This window comes from Amia ocellicauda, chromosome 9 (assembly GCF_036373705.1).
Source record: "Amia ocellicauda isolate fAmiCal2 chromosome 9, fAmiCal2.hap1, whole genome shotgun sequence".
Lineage (NCBI taxonomy): Eukaryota > Metazoa > Chordata > Actinopteri > Amiiformes > Amiidae > Amia > Amia ocellicauda.
In genome coordinates, this window is record NC_089858.1 from 27,412,148 (window position 1) to 27,427,684 (window position 15,537).

The 15,537-nt window shown below is 36.8% G+C and overlaps 1 protein-coding gene across 1 annotated transcript in view; it reads left to right on the top strand.

Moving 5' to 3' along the window:
• Window positions 1-15,537, top strand: part of znf469 (zinc finger protein 469) — a 303,856-nt gene that overhangs the window by 183,532 nt on the left and 104,787 nt on the right. Inside the window, exon 5 of the mRNA XM_066713969.1 lies at window positions 161-253. The gene's annotated coding sequence lies outside the window, so the exon portion shown is untranslated. The remainder of the gene's footprint in view (window positions 1-160; window positions 254-15,537) is intronic.

The window sequence follows — 15,537 nt, forward strand, 5'->3', positions numbered from 1 at the left end:
TATTTTCTGGCCGAAAATTTAGATCTGCTAATTGATTCATTGTGCTATATACTTGAATTTGGAGGGATTCCTTTTCACTGCTCTCTGATCTTACTATTGTATTTTTCTATACCCCCCTATATTTTATGTAATGTAATTTCATTTTATTTTATTGTGTCAGGAGGATTTGCTTCTGGATGTCAAAAGGACAATGATGAATAGCCCACATTGGTGTCACCAGAGAATTTGAATGGCCTTTTCTGAACAACTTAAGGTATGAAGCATTTGAACGAGCAGTTTGTATTGTTTAGTATGTTTTCCCCAGTGTGGAAGTCTACCTGTAATTTAGTGTTATTTTTACAATAGCTTAGCTGTCAAATTAATTACCAATCATTCACATTTCATTATTTGACTAATGTCTTGAGTTGATCCTCTTATTAGTACTACAAGTTATAGGTTAGCCAATTAATGAGCAGCTTACATGTTTTATACTGTTACATCCCTGTGAATGTGTAATTATATATGTATATCTGCACTCTGAAAACCCAATAATCGATAAAAAATCACTTCCTCACCTCCTTTCCTCTGATAACATTGCCTCATTGTCTGATAGCATTGGAAGATGTAGCCCTACAGCACCACTGTAAAATAGCTCTCATGGTACAACACAGGAAAAATGCCTGAACGTCTGTTGTTTGTTCTCTAATACAATGTGAATTGGTGAAGCAGTAAAGAAAGCAACAGTTTCTACAGTAAACATTATTTATGATTCTATTGACTCACTATAATAGGCAGTTTCTTAAATGACCACTTGGTTCAGAGCTCAAGAAGTGACTAATGTGACCCTTACTAAGTTTGTGAGTATGAATTAACTGTCTGTTCTTGTATCTGCATGCCTTCAATGATGTATTGAATATTACCTGTGAATGAACACAATGAAAATGTCAATATAGTGTTTTGACTGGAAGAGTCCAACTCAGAGGCAACTGAGTTTAACACAATAACTGGTTACACATTATTTTTGATAAATCACAAGGACTTCTGCCATTCTATCATTTCTTAAAAATGTTAACTCATCGATAAGACTCTAGGCTTTCATGAAACTGCCATTACAATTTTTGCGATGTTCAATGTTCAACTATGATTTGATATAACTCCATCATGAGATAAGTTACTGGTATCCTGCTAATCCATTTATGGTTGCAACCCTCCCCTCCAAACATACTTGAATTAGACTGTTTATTCAGCTGTTTATAACAGGACTGTGAATTGCACACAACACATTCTACTGCATGTAGAACACATTCCTATTAAAACTGTTCAGAAATGTTCAGATTATTTCATTGACTGATAACAATCCTAACAATATAATCTCCATCTTGCTGTGCCCAATTCTTTATTCAGTGCCATGTGTTATTTCATGGTGATCATGATAACATACTTCTGTTCATTATCAAACACACACACCTCACAGCTAAAACACAGCTTGTTATATATATATATATATATATATATATATATATATATATATATATATATACACTCACCTAAAGGATTATTAGGAACACCATACTAATACTGTGTTTGACCCCCTTTCGCCTTCAGAACTGCCTTAATTCTACGTGGCATTGATTCAACAAGGTGCTGAAAGCATTCTTTAGAAATGTTGGCCCATATTGATAGGATAGCATCTTGCAGTTGATGGAGATTTGTGGGATGCACATCCAGGGCACGAAGCTCCCGTTCCACCACATCCCAAAGATGCTCTATTGGGTTGAGATCTGGTGACTGTGGGGGCCAGTTTAGTACAGTGAACTCATTGTCATGTTCAAGAAACCAATTTGAAATGATTCGACCTTTGTGACATGGTGCATTATCCTGCTGGAAGTAGCCAGCAGAGGATGGGTACATGGTGGTCATAAATGGATGGACATGGTCAGAAACAATGCTCAGGTAGGCCGTGGCATTTAAACGATGCCCAATTGGCACTAAGGGGCCTAAAGTGTGCCAAGAAAACATCCCCCACACCATTACACCACCACCACCAGCCTGCACAGTGGTAACAAGGCATGATGGATCCATGTTCTCATTCTGTTTACGCCAAATTCTGACTCAACCATCTGAATGTCTCAACAGAAATCGAGACTCATCAGACCAGGCAACATTTTTCCAGTCTTCAACTGTCCAATTTTGGTGAGCTTGTGCAAATTGTAGCCTCTTTTTCCTATTTGTAGTGGAGATGAGTGGTACCCGGTGGGGTCTTCTGCTGTTGTAGCCCATCCGCCTCAAGGTTGTACGTGTTGTGGCTTCACAAATGCTTTGCTGCATACCTCGGTTGTAACGAGTGGTTATTTCAGTCAAAGTTGCTCTTCTATCAGCTTGAATCAGTCGGTCCATTCTCCTCTGACCTCTAGCATCAACAAGGCATTTTCGCCCACAGGACTGCCGCATACTGGATGTTTTTCCCTTTTCACACCATTCTTTGTAAACCCTAGAAATGGTTGTGTGTGAAAATCCCAGTAACTGAGCAGATTGTGAAATACTCAGACCGGCCCGTCTGGCACCAACAACCATGCCACGCTCAAAATTGCTTAAATCACCTTTCTTTCCCATTCAGACATTCAGTTTGGAGTTCAGGAGATTGTCTTGACCAGGACCACACCCCTAAATGCATTGAAGCAACTGCCATGTGATTGGTTGGTTAGATAATTGCATTAATGAGAAATTGAACAGGTGTTCCTAATAATCCTTTAGGTGAGTGTATATTAATGTAGTGTAAGGCTTTAAATTATGCCATTAGAAGGACATGTAAGTCAAAATTCATAATATATATAAAATATGCGATATAAGATGTTTTAAACAAACCAGTGTTTGAAGACACAAGTGGGTGAACTGGCTACTGCCCTCCCAAAAGTGTTATAATTTTAGACTCTTACATTTTAGATATGGTCTGGAACTAAGACTGTTTGGGAAATAAACTTGGAATTCGATTTAATTGATGCTTTGAGTTTAGGAGGGGCTGGTTTTCTTGCACAAATAGAGTTTAAGTAGAGGCCAGAGACATGGAGGTTTTGAAGCCACAAAAACATCAGAAGCAAAGAGAAAATGCGTAGGTTTAACTTTCAAAAGTCACTAATCAGCTGAATGGCAATACAGCCAGGCTGATGGCAAGTGTGTGATGGAGATAGTGTTTAGTTTATACACTGCAGGCTGCATTTCCATTTTCATTTAGAGGCATCTTGTACTCTGAAAGATCAGTGATGCTTACGTTTTGTTTTCTCTGTGCTCCTCCGACACGGTGTTCAGTTCTTAAAGAACCATCTGTGCTAAGCGATAGAAATATCTCTGGGCCAAACTCTGTGATTGGCGTTTAGCCAAAGAAATGACTGTGACCTAAATTAAGTAAATTCGCATAGTAAATAAAACATTATATGATATATGTTTGTTTGTGTGTTTGTTTTTCATTTGTTTATTATTATTATTATTATTATTAATAATAATAATAATAATAATAATAATAATAATAATAATATTATCACTGATATTAATAACCAACAAACATCATTTTTATTTAATTTTATTATATAGTACATTCTCAATTGACATTGTCTGCAGTACAGATACAACACAGACCTTGAGATGTACAGTTTATTTCACTGTTGAATACCCAGAGACCACCACACATACTTCCTTCTTTTTCATGAGTGTAATTCGCAGAACAGCCACTATGGGTGAGAACTAAGCATTACACCACCTGTAGTTTTACCCCGTGAGCACATTCATTTTAACAGAGAAATCCTGCCAGATGTTGAATCGTGAATCCCAGTTAAGGTATATGTGAACTTTGGCCTTTGCCTCATTTAAATGTCATGTATGTTGCGGATGTTCAGGCATTATACAACAAGGAGCAGCAGCTTAATAAATTATGGAAGATAAAAAAGACAAATTGCCTGTGCAGCAAAAGCACTTGGATAGTAATATTTAGTTAGTGTGGTCATCTGTTAAAGCTTGGGCTGTACAACAGTTGAGCATTTGAGGAATTATTTTGTTTTATTTGGATACATTAAGAACAATTATTTGTTCAGGTAAAATGTTGAATTTACAGTGTATAAAATTACAATGTGTCATACCTTATTAGGTAATAATCAAGAGTTTACATATTTACAATGGTTATCTTTAGTAAAGGTTGGTAAACAATAAATGAAAGACTAAAAATAATTTACAAAATCCAGGACATCTCCTTTATAATAAGTATGTTGCAGAAGAATCAATGTTTTTAAGACAGCACTTGGATAGGATGCAGAATAATGAGATGTGGTCACATATGCTATAACTTGTGAGTAAGGTTGTGCTGTCTTTGGTTATGGATGTGCTGGATGCTGATTTATTCTGATGCTTCAGAGCTGCCAGACAAATGAACTGTGTATGTTTTGTTCTTTTCAAACCATAGAAATGGGATCTCCTGTGCAGTAAAATTTGTGACTGGAAACAAGTATTTGATGTTTTGTTTTTGGTTTGTATCTCTGATGATTTTTCAGCTAGAACAGATTTATATTTCCACTGCAATCTAGTTCTAATTATATATAGTTAAATTTAATTGTAGTAAAAGAAAAATAAAGGCAGCCTGGCTGGAGCATGGCGTTTGGTTAAATTGCCTTGAGCGTAAAATTCTGGATGTTCAAAAACAGTTCCATCACTGAATTTTTTGATGGCCTTCATGAACGCGTTAGCTTTTACTCCATCTCAGTTTAAATTCATGATAAATCATAATCCATTATATATATTACTAAATAGTCATCATCTCGCATTATTGCAGTCTAAGCACTTTAACATAAAGCAGAACATCACAATGACCCAATTAGAATACCTTAATTTATCACCTTGATGGTTATGGCTGATAATGGAGGGCTCTTCTGTATGTGGGTGGACAATTTACCTGAATTTACGTACCATCTGAAAGAATGCACTAAAATCTTCCTGATGTAAATGTCATGAGCAAGAAATATTAATAATCTTTTTCTTTTTTTTAAATAATTCTGTCAGCCTCCCCTATTTCATTTTAGCATTTTTTAACAAACTTATACTCTTCTGTAAGTTCACCGTGAGTTTGAGGCATATGTGGTGAGGCCTAGTCCAGGTGTATTTCATTTAAATAATAAAAAAAAGCACTCGTTCAGGAGGTTCTCCTGTCAGAGCAATTTGCAATTTGTCTCTCTCTCCCTTCCCTGCCTGTATGACAGGGTGGAACAGAAGGTGTTTAAACATGTCAGTGAAGCTTGGTCTCTGGTCTGCCCTTACTGTAGGCTATATTCTTTAGAATAATAAACCTTGAAGGAGGATGAAACAAAGTAAATACACATAAATTCCACAACAAAGCCAGCCTCTATGGAAATTCTGTCTATGGAACTTCGATGATGTAGCCTATGTAATGATTGACATGTGTAGTTTAAGTACACACACGATAGCACTGATAGTGGTGAATGTTAAGATATTGAAGAGATTAAAGTAGATTTTGCACCACCTTATCTTGTTGGACCTTGTCACAGGCAGCATACTTTAACATGTTTGAAAATAAAACACTGCCAATACAAAATCTAAGCGATGCAGTACAAAAGGCTGTTTCAGAAATTAAAGTACATTTTTGTGATTTTTGCTTTTAACTAGTTTTCATTTTTGTATGTAATGTATTTCCTGGAAAAAATATTATATCTAAGATAAAAATATCCATATCTGTTCAATCTAAAATATAAACTATTGACTCACATTTGCTGTTTTAGGTGGAGTTCACTAGTAGTTAGTAGTGTTAGTTTAATCTCAAGTTATCATGTAATGTAGTTTCAATTTGCTTTAGAAGAAAACATAAAGTTCAAATATATAAATCTGTAATTAAAATGCATTTGTTTTCTTTACTTAACACAGACTTTAGTTTTTTCTGATGACCTTGAAATAAACACCACTTTTAGCTGCATCTCAACTATACCATTGTAATGAAGTTATACTTTTTGAATACGATATACATAATTCATCTATATAGATGAGGGTCTTAATATATGTTTTCATTCTTTATCTGGGTTGTTCATGCACCTGGGTTCCAAGGCCCTCTGCCTCTTTATTAAACTGGCACTTCTGTGGGGTTTGCTATGTGAAAGGGACATTTCTTTATGTATTCTTTTGGATTTGTTTTGTTGTCGGTTTGTTTATGTAGATTTCTAAAACACCATCTCATTCCAGGGCTGAGGCTGTTTAATTTGTACCCATGTTTTGACCTGTGAAAATCCTTTTAGGGAGGAAGTGTTCAGGATAAAAAATAAAAAATATGAAACTGTTGTTTTTGTAAATCTTAGTATAAAGTATGTAGGCAGATTGACTCCTTCCTTTTTGTTTATTGTCCACATTTAATTATGAAAAGGAAACACTTTACATTTTAAATGGCCGTAGGGGCTCTTGAATAACCATGAGACAGGGAAAGTGATCAACACTCCAATTTGCTTAACTATATTATCACTAAATTACTACTTATGTTTCCAAATACGGTTAATTTTAACAGAGATGCATTCTGCCTCAACAGTCTATAGTGTGGGGATACTGCACTATTTCTGTGTTTTGTTGTTGTTGTTTTTAAATCTGTTGATAAGATCTCCCTATTCATTGAGTCATTGATTTAATACGCTGCGATGGCAGTTTAATTAGGTTGTTCTGAGAGCCCAGGGGAAATTAACCAGCATTTTTCCTCTGTGGGGTCCTCGCAGTTGTACATAATCATATCCTTTATCTACATCCAGCGTTCTGCATCGCTGACTAAGGTATCGCTGCTTTCTACCTTAGTGTTATTTTGAGAGGGACCCAACAATGTGCATCACTGTGTACACATAGCCTCCCCTGACCCACATTTTAGTTCAGCCTTTGCAAGACAATGCACCTGCCACAGAGCACCACAGATTAAGGATATGGGGCACGTGATATACTGCAGCTGATCTGATTGCACCAAATTCCCAGCTTTCTTTGGGGAAGTGTTGAAGAGACTCATTGACTGACTGTGGCCGTGTGCGTATAATTTCAGTATTACAGTCTCAAACTTTCTTAATTAGTTTAGTCTAGGAACTGTACTACACGAGTGGGACATCAGGATCCTGAAGTGTGGCAGTATAGTCCATCCTGTCGTCTGTACTTGACACGCTTGGCTGGGGGAGCTTTTGAGGGACCAGTGGAAGAGATTTAGAAACTGCTGTCATCATATGTAAGATTACACACTGACTGAGAAGTGGCAGGAAAGGCAGGGGGAATGGTGGAGTGGTTTGGGAATGGAGCGAATGGAAATCAAGGTGAGCAACGGTGTTATATTTCACTTGATTATATGTCATTTGATTACAAGAGTTGCCCTTTGCTGTCTGACTATGGATGAAGGTGTCTGTTAAATGATCAGATGATAAATATATATCAGAACATCAGCAAAAGATCAACAAGAAAACGTTAATGTGTAAAGCAATCCAAGGCATACTACCATAGCATTTGATTAAATGTTAAATTTATACACTTGTGGAACTATGTGGAAAACGTATCAATGTCGTATGCATGTAAAATAGTCTAAAAGCATTTGGTATTGAACTACTGCTGAGAATCATGTGACTTGAATTGTAAAAAGAGCATTGTCATATAGAAATTGTTATAATGTATACATTTTAGGCACAGTCATTTAAAAAATAAAACCTGATCTGACCAACAGGAGAGATTCAATTATCCAAAATTTAATATTATAAGAATTTAAATGATTGGTGATTTGTATACATTTCAAAGAAATCATGCAAGAATCACATTGTGTATTATAATTATGATTATTTTAGAGAAATTCACCTAAAAGTAGTTAGTAGGTTGTAAAATTATTTTAAAGATAGTAGTGACGGCAGTGCATGTAAGCTATCCACTATGTCAGACCTTGATGCAATAATGTAAGCAATTGTTTGTGGTTTTATCAAATCAAGAGGAGTTAGTTTTGACAACTGCCAGAGTTTCCTTGAAAGGGCCTGGAATTCAAGTGGGATTATTAGATTATGATTTACAGAAAGATGTCCAACAGGTATGTAGTAGCAGTTTGGTTTGGACTGTGTCCCATCAATGTTACTTGTAAGACCATCTCCATGGATTAGCCGTGGATTGAAAGGATTAAAGCAAATTTAACCTTCAGTCACTTTTTAACCATTAATAAGCCAGTAAGAGCATGTGGCTGTCGTACTACACAAAGACAAAGAGAAACCAAACAAAAGATTGGTGATCAATGTTATATAACCCCAACAAGACTGTTAAACTGGTTTCTGTGCAGTATGCATTTTTAATTCAGCAAACACATGAACAGAGACACAGCTATGGACTTCAAATACATTAGAAGGATCCTACAAAACTCATAAATTGCTTTGTATTATGTCTTCAGTATTGGGCAGATATATTAATTGAACTGGCATACATTTCACAATGCTAAAGCCCTTAGTACTGCAAACAAAGCTCAAAATAAAACAATACTGCACTCCTTTAATGGTCCCAGTTTTAGACTAGCCTTATTCAATTCATTGGAGTTCTGCTACATGAATAATCCATGAAGATTCCACAGTATGACAAAACCCATGAAGATTTGATTACATTAGCCATTTTCTCTCACCTCATAGCACTAAAAATAAAGATTGATTTATGTTCATTTAGCCTGTAAATAGTGATTACACATATAGAATCTGAATGTACACCTTAGCTTACGGTGTTGACCTGTGAACTGTTTTTTACTGCTAATTCTATCAGGTTTTAAATGAACGTGTCATCAGTGTTTAAGTCAATATCATTTTACTCCTAATGGGAGGCATCTAGTTCTGATAAAAGAATGCAGAGTCTCAAGTAACTGTGTGTCTATTAATCACGGCCTTGAATACCTGTTGGGTCAAATTGTTCCATTGAAACAGGAGTAGAGGTCACTTTGGTAAGTGAAGGGTTTTCTTTGGCTGGGTGGGCAGTGAGTCTGTGATGTTCAGTTTGTGGCTAGTATTTAATGAGAGAAATGCAGTGTGCTTTCCCCCCACATTCACACAGCAATTAATAATGGTTACACTCTTGCATTTATTGTGAAGGAAAGTCTAGATTAAAATCTCATCGGTGTTGCAGATCCATTTGCAAGGAATGTCATTAACTGTCAGGTGTTTCCAGCTTTGGGGAATACTCTGATATACACTCACCTAAAGGATTATTAGGAACACCTGTTCAATTTCTCATTAATGCAATTATCTAACCAACCAATCACATGGCAGTTGCTTCAATGCATTTAGGGGTGTGGTCCTGGTCAAGACAATCTCCTGAACTCCAAACTGAATGTCTGAATGGGAAAGAAAGGTGATTTAAGCAATTTTGAGCGTGGCATGGTTGTTGGTGCCAGACGGGCCGGTCTGAGTATTTCACAATCTGCTCAGTTACTGGGATTTTCACGCACAACCATTTCTAGGGTTTACAAAGAATGGTGTGAAAAGGGAAAAACATCCAGTATGCGGCAGTCCTGTGGGCGAAAATGCCTTGTTGATGCTAGAGGTCAGAGGAGAATGGGCCGACTGATTCAAGCTGATAGAAGAGCAACTTTGACTGAAATAACCACTCGTTACAACCGAGGTATGCAGCAAAGCATTTGTGAAGCCACAACACGTACAACCTTGAGGCGGATGGGCTACAACAGCAGAAGACCCCACCGGGTACCACTCATCTCCACTACAAATAGGAAAAAGAGGCTACAATTTGCACAAGCTCACCAAAATTGGACAGTTGAAGACTGGAAAAATGTTGCCTGGTCTGATGAGTCTCGATTTCTGTTGAGACATTCAGATGGTAGAGTCAGAATTTGGCGTAAACAGAATGAGAACATGGATCCATCATGCCTTGTTACCACTGTGCAGGCTGGTGGTGGTGGTGTAATGGTGTGGGGGATGTTTTCTTGGCACACTTTAGGCCCCTTAGTGCCAATTGGGCATCGTTTAAATGCCACGGCCTACCTGAGCATTGTTTCTGACCATGTCCATCCCTTTATGACCACCATGTACCCATCCTCTGATGGCTACTTCCAGCAGGATAATGCACCATGTCACAAAGGTCGAATCATTTCAAATTGGTTTCTTGAACATGACAATGAGTTCACTGTACTAAACTGGCCCCCACAGTCACCAGATCTCAACCCAATAGAGCATCTTTGGGATGTGGTGGAACGGGAGCTTCGTGCCCTGGATGTGCATCCCACAAATCTCCATCAACTGCAAGATGCTATCCTATCAATATGGGCCAACATTTCTAAAGAATGCTTTCAGCACCTTGTTGAATCAATGCCACGTAGAATTAAGGCAGTTCTGAAGGCGAAAGGGGGTCAAACACAGTATTAGTATGGTGTTCCTAATAATCTTTTAGGTGAGTGTAGTTGTTTCTGTAATAGTTTTTCCTTTTACATTTTGAGTTTGGGGTTTGTGTGATATGCTTTCAGTGTGTCCTACTTCGGTGACTTGGTGTTTGATCAGTTTTAGGTGATATTCTTTAATACATTTGCAGTCCTGGAGTAGTGGTTAAAGAAAGAGACTGACAATGCTGCCCTGAACACAAATAAAACATCTGTGTTACGTATTTATATATTTACCCAAGTAATGGCATCTCAAAATGAAATCTCTTAATTTCCTAAAAGGTATTTCCATGTTCGCAAGTAGTTGAGATGACCTGTTTTTAAAGTATGGGACACTTTGGAGATATTTAACTTTTTTCAGTAGTAATGAATGGTGCTTGTCAGGAGAGAGGCTCATTTGTCACCTGTACATTATAATCTCACATTTCTACATTCTCACAGATGAAGTTTAATGGGAGGAGTATGTGAATGTAAAGTTCATACCATGTACATGGGATCATTTTTCAAATTGCCTGTCACTTTTGATTTGAACACAACCTTAATGTAAAAGAGAGTAAAGTACAGTGAGGGAAAAAAGTATTTGATCCCCTGCTGACTTTGTACGTTTGCCCAATGACAAAGAAATTTCTCCTCTGAATCATTCAGATGTTCATTGGCAAACTTCAGACGGGCCTGTACATGTGCTTTCTTGAGCAGGGGGACCTTGCGGGCGCTGCAGGATTTCAGTCCTTCACGGCGTAGTGTGTTACCAATTGTTTTCTTGGTGACTATGGTCCCAGCTGCCTTGAGATCATGAACAAGATCCTCCCGTGTTGTTCTGGGCTGATTCCTCACCGTTCTCATGATCATTGAAACTCCACGAGGTGAGAGCTTGCATGGAGCCCCAGACCGAGGGAGACTGACAGTTATTTTGTGTTTCTTCCATTTGCGAATAATCGCACCAACTGTTGTCACCTTCTCACCAAGCTGCTTGGCGATGGTCTTGTAGCCCATTCCAGCCTTGTGTAGGTCTACAATCTTGTCCCTGACATCCTTGGACAGCTCTTTGGCCTTGGCCATGGTGGAGAGTTTGGAATCTGATTGATTGATTGCTTCTGTGGACAGGTGTCTTTTATACAGGTAACGAGCCGAGATTAGGAGCAATCCCTTTAAGAGAGTGCTCCTAATCTCAGCTCGTTGCCTGTATAAAAGACACCTGGGAGCCAGAAATCTTGCTGATTGATAGGGGATCAAATACTTATTTCCCTCATTAACATGCAAATCAATTTATAACTTTTTTGAAATGCGTTTTTCTGGATTTTGTTGTTGTTATTCTGTCTCTCACTGTTAAAATACACCTACCATTAAAATTATAGACTGATCATTTCTTTGTCAGTGGGCAAACGTACAAAATCAGCAGGGGATCAAATACTTTTTTCCCTCACTGTACATAGTAGTGAATATCTTTTTATGGAGCTGTAAAAAGGTAAATAATAAATAAATGTGTATATTTGTATCTGATTTATTTAAAATAGCTCTATTTAGTCTTTTCCTGATGTTTTAATATATAAGTGGAAAGCAATTTGTTGCAGTTGTTTTTGTAAATCATATTGTTCTTGTCCATTTCTTGTTTAAGTAAAACAATATACAAAAACATGAGAAAACACAAAAAAACATCCTGAATCAAATCCAATTCAGGTTTCTGAAATAGAACATTATCCTTTTGGGCAGCTTGAGACTCACTTATAAATATATATGTATCTGTTTTTTGTATAATCGAAAACACACTTCAGTCTTTCCATAGGAATAAAATAATAAGAACATCCACCCTCAGGGCTAGAGTAAACAGCTTATTTCAGCTTCGATTGCCAGTTCTCCACTGCAGTATATTAGTTCTGTCTTTAAAAGCAAACCTGGCTGTTTTCAGTGTCCTGATAGATATCAAGAGAAATTGACAATTTTTTGTATTATAGGTTTTCATGCATGGCTTTATTTTTCAGTGCTTTCTCATAAACAACAGCCATAATGATGATATAAATATCTCTGAAAGTGTACTGCACATCATGTGTATTGTTTAATCCAGCGAACCTCACTGTTTACAAACTCTCTCAATGGCCATTGAGGCATACAGTATCTAAGCAACAAAATATGTAATTAGCATTCGTTTGTCAAAACTGTCTCATTGTGGCTGGTTGTAGTCATTTATATTGCTCTGATCTTCTTGGAGGCTGTTTTTAATGAAAAAATCTCAGTATTAGTTTTTTTTTTTTTTTTTTTCCATTAAACTTTGTTTTGAAGGCAGTAAGAGAACTCTTTAAACCCTTTGTTTGTGCTTTTTGTTCCCAAAAGTCTTGAGAGATTTCTAAATGTGCTGACTGTGTGATACATTGTGATACACACACAATAGCAAAATTAAACTTTTCAAGAAGGGATGTGTTCTGGGATTTTATTTTTTTTATTTTTTTTAATGAGTCAGATGTGAGCATGTTGTTTGGGATTAGTTAAAGTTCACAGTTTAATGACAGGGTGACAGGAACCTGCGTTTGGGAGGCTGGGCAGAGGCAGACTAATGCTGATATTTAAAGTGTAAATTTTTCTCCTTAAATATTGAAAGCACTGTCTGTGGCCTTCAATATCTTACTGAGCATTCCTCCCCCGATGCGTACATCAGAGTAGTTGTTGAAAGTTGATTTAAAACAATGTGGATACAGAGTTAAACATACCACTTCCTAAGGTCTTGAACTAACCATCTCAACCCCAAGGCACCAGCTCAAATTAGTAAACTGAGATGACAGACTTTCCTATATAATACACAGTAATATAATTCTTTTTGTTGACACTTTTATGCCCCAAAATACATTTTGAAGATGATCTATCACCTTGTCAGCTACACAGAGGTCATTAATGGTACCACACTTGAGAGAAAACAACTTGCACTCTCCATTAACCATTTTTTGTAAATACACATGAAAATCATACAAGAAAAGCAAAAGTTAACTTACCAAGAAAAAAATAGGCATTAGAGTCCAATCTTCTGTCTGTGATCCCCAGTTTTAACACATCCTTTAGTTAGATTTGATTAATCATTGGAAACACACACACACTTTATTCACTTCACCTAAACTCACTGTACTGTTTTATATGGGAATAATTCATACATGAAATGGTTAATATTAATGGAGAATTGTCAGCCTATTTTCATTCAGGATCAAAACATTTCTCAGTGCTTGATAATGTATGCATGCATGGCAAACCTTCGAAAGTGTTGTAGGCCAACTTTATGTATAAACACCAGGCCCTGTTGGCACAAAAGTAATCAATTTGTTCCGCACAATAAGTTGGCCTCTGTCTTTCAATCAGACATTGAACTCATTAGACACATTATAAATACACAGTTTTTCCTGTCTTCTTTCCGTGTGGAATTTGAACTAAAGCTGATTTCAGGTGCCTTTGCCTAAAGCCCAAATCAGCACAGATCAGTACTCTTAAGTGAATGAAATGTATTTATGACAATTTATTTATATCATAATGTTTATATTGGCATTTTCACTTTTTCATAGTTATAATTTAGTAGTGGAGCTGTGGTAAACAGAGCAAATCAATATAGATGTTCCTCATGCTCTTCAAGGGCTTTAAAAACTGTCTTATGTTGTCTGAAAGTGTTTGCAGACATTTTACATTTACTCCAACAAAATGAATGTCAGCCACAGGAGAATTCTATACACAATTAAGTGTCTGGATGCTTCCTTTTCAACTCTGTCATCCTCAGAAACATCAGCAGTTCTTCATCCAGATTAGACCCATTCCTCTGGTGTCAGGTTGCTTTTGCAAAGGCCATCAAAGTTGAAATTTACAATTCCAAAACTCATGAATAATGATTGTTATTATGTGGAAATATGCACTGTAAAGATAGTCAAAACAAAATGCACCATTCTAAAATTGACAGCTGTAAGATGTCTAGTACTTGGGCTTGTATGTATACGTAGCCAGAGCATGATGAGTGTTGATAGTCAACTAAAAGTCCAATTAAAAGTTTTCTTGGATGAACTGCTTGTATTTTTGTGGACTGAGGTCGGGCTGGCTCGCCAGTCCTATTTGGGATAATTGTACGTTGCAGTGGTCTGTGGCTGGGAGCACTTTTGTGAAGCCACATCTTTGGGATCCAGATTTAGTCCAACTGTCCCAGGCTCCTGCTTCGTCCTTCATGTGTGCCCTCCTGACTTACAGATACAAAGATCCAATGGGCACATGGTCTGTCCTCGCCAACTTCAGGAACAATGCGGCTGACCATGGTTGAACAGTTTCCTCACAGAAATGATGAAGACAACTCTATCAATGTAAATTCAATTCTAGGTCAAACTCTATGTCCGTCCCATTCAGCTGCTGCATCTGCAGATAAAGGACAGGTTCCTGGAAGTTACTAGAACCTTCCATCCAATGGCCACAACCTTCATCACATTATAATTGATGGCAATGCGCAACTTAATGTTTTCAATAAATAACTGAAAAGTAGTCATATGGGACTGCTTTCCTTTTTCAAACATGCAAAAATGTTAATTTTCTAAATCAAAACAGATTTTTCCATTGTTCTTTCTATAAGACAACATAACAGACTTCAAGATGTTTGTTTCCATGACCAGGATGTTTTTCTTTGGTCTTAGGTGGTTGATGGCAATTCAACCAAGACTTATTTTAATGCACACCTGTTGTGCAGGCTATCATTAGAAATTGGCAATTGAATTAATCTTTTCTTTGAAGCTTTACCAGTAAGTATTTTTAGGGCTGGGCGGTATACCGTAAAAAACTATATACCAGTATTAATTTATGGACCGGTTTGGACTGCTACTATACCTTCATATCGGTATTTTAAAGTTTTCTATGCTAAATTGAATAATTTACTAATTACCGTGTCATTCAGTCATAGCATTCAGCTACCAATAAACTTGATCGCGTTCGCATATCCCACAACTTGAATGACTTATTATTTTTATATTATTTTAGTTTTTATTTAAAAAAATAGAATGCCAATCATTTAAGTAACAACTTAATTATTGTGCATCATAGATTTACATTATATTTTTAAAAATAATTGATGATTATTTAATAAAGCATTGACAATGCTAAAGTGTCGATCATTCTGTTTTGGAATGAATGTGCCTCAGCCAAATATCAAA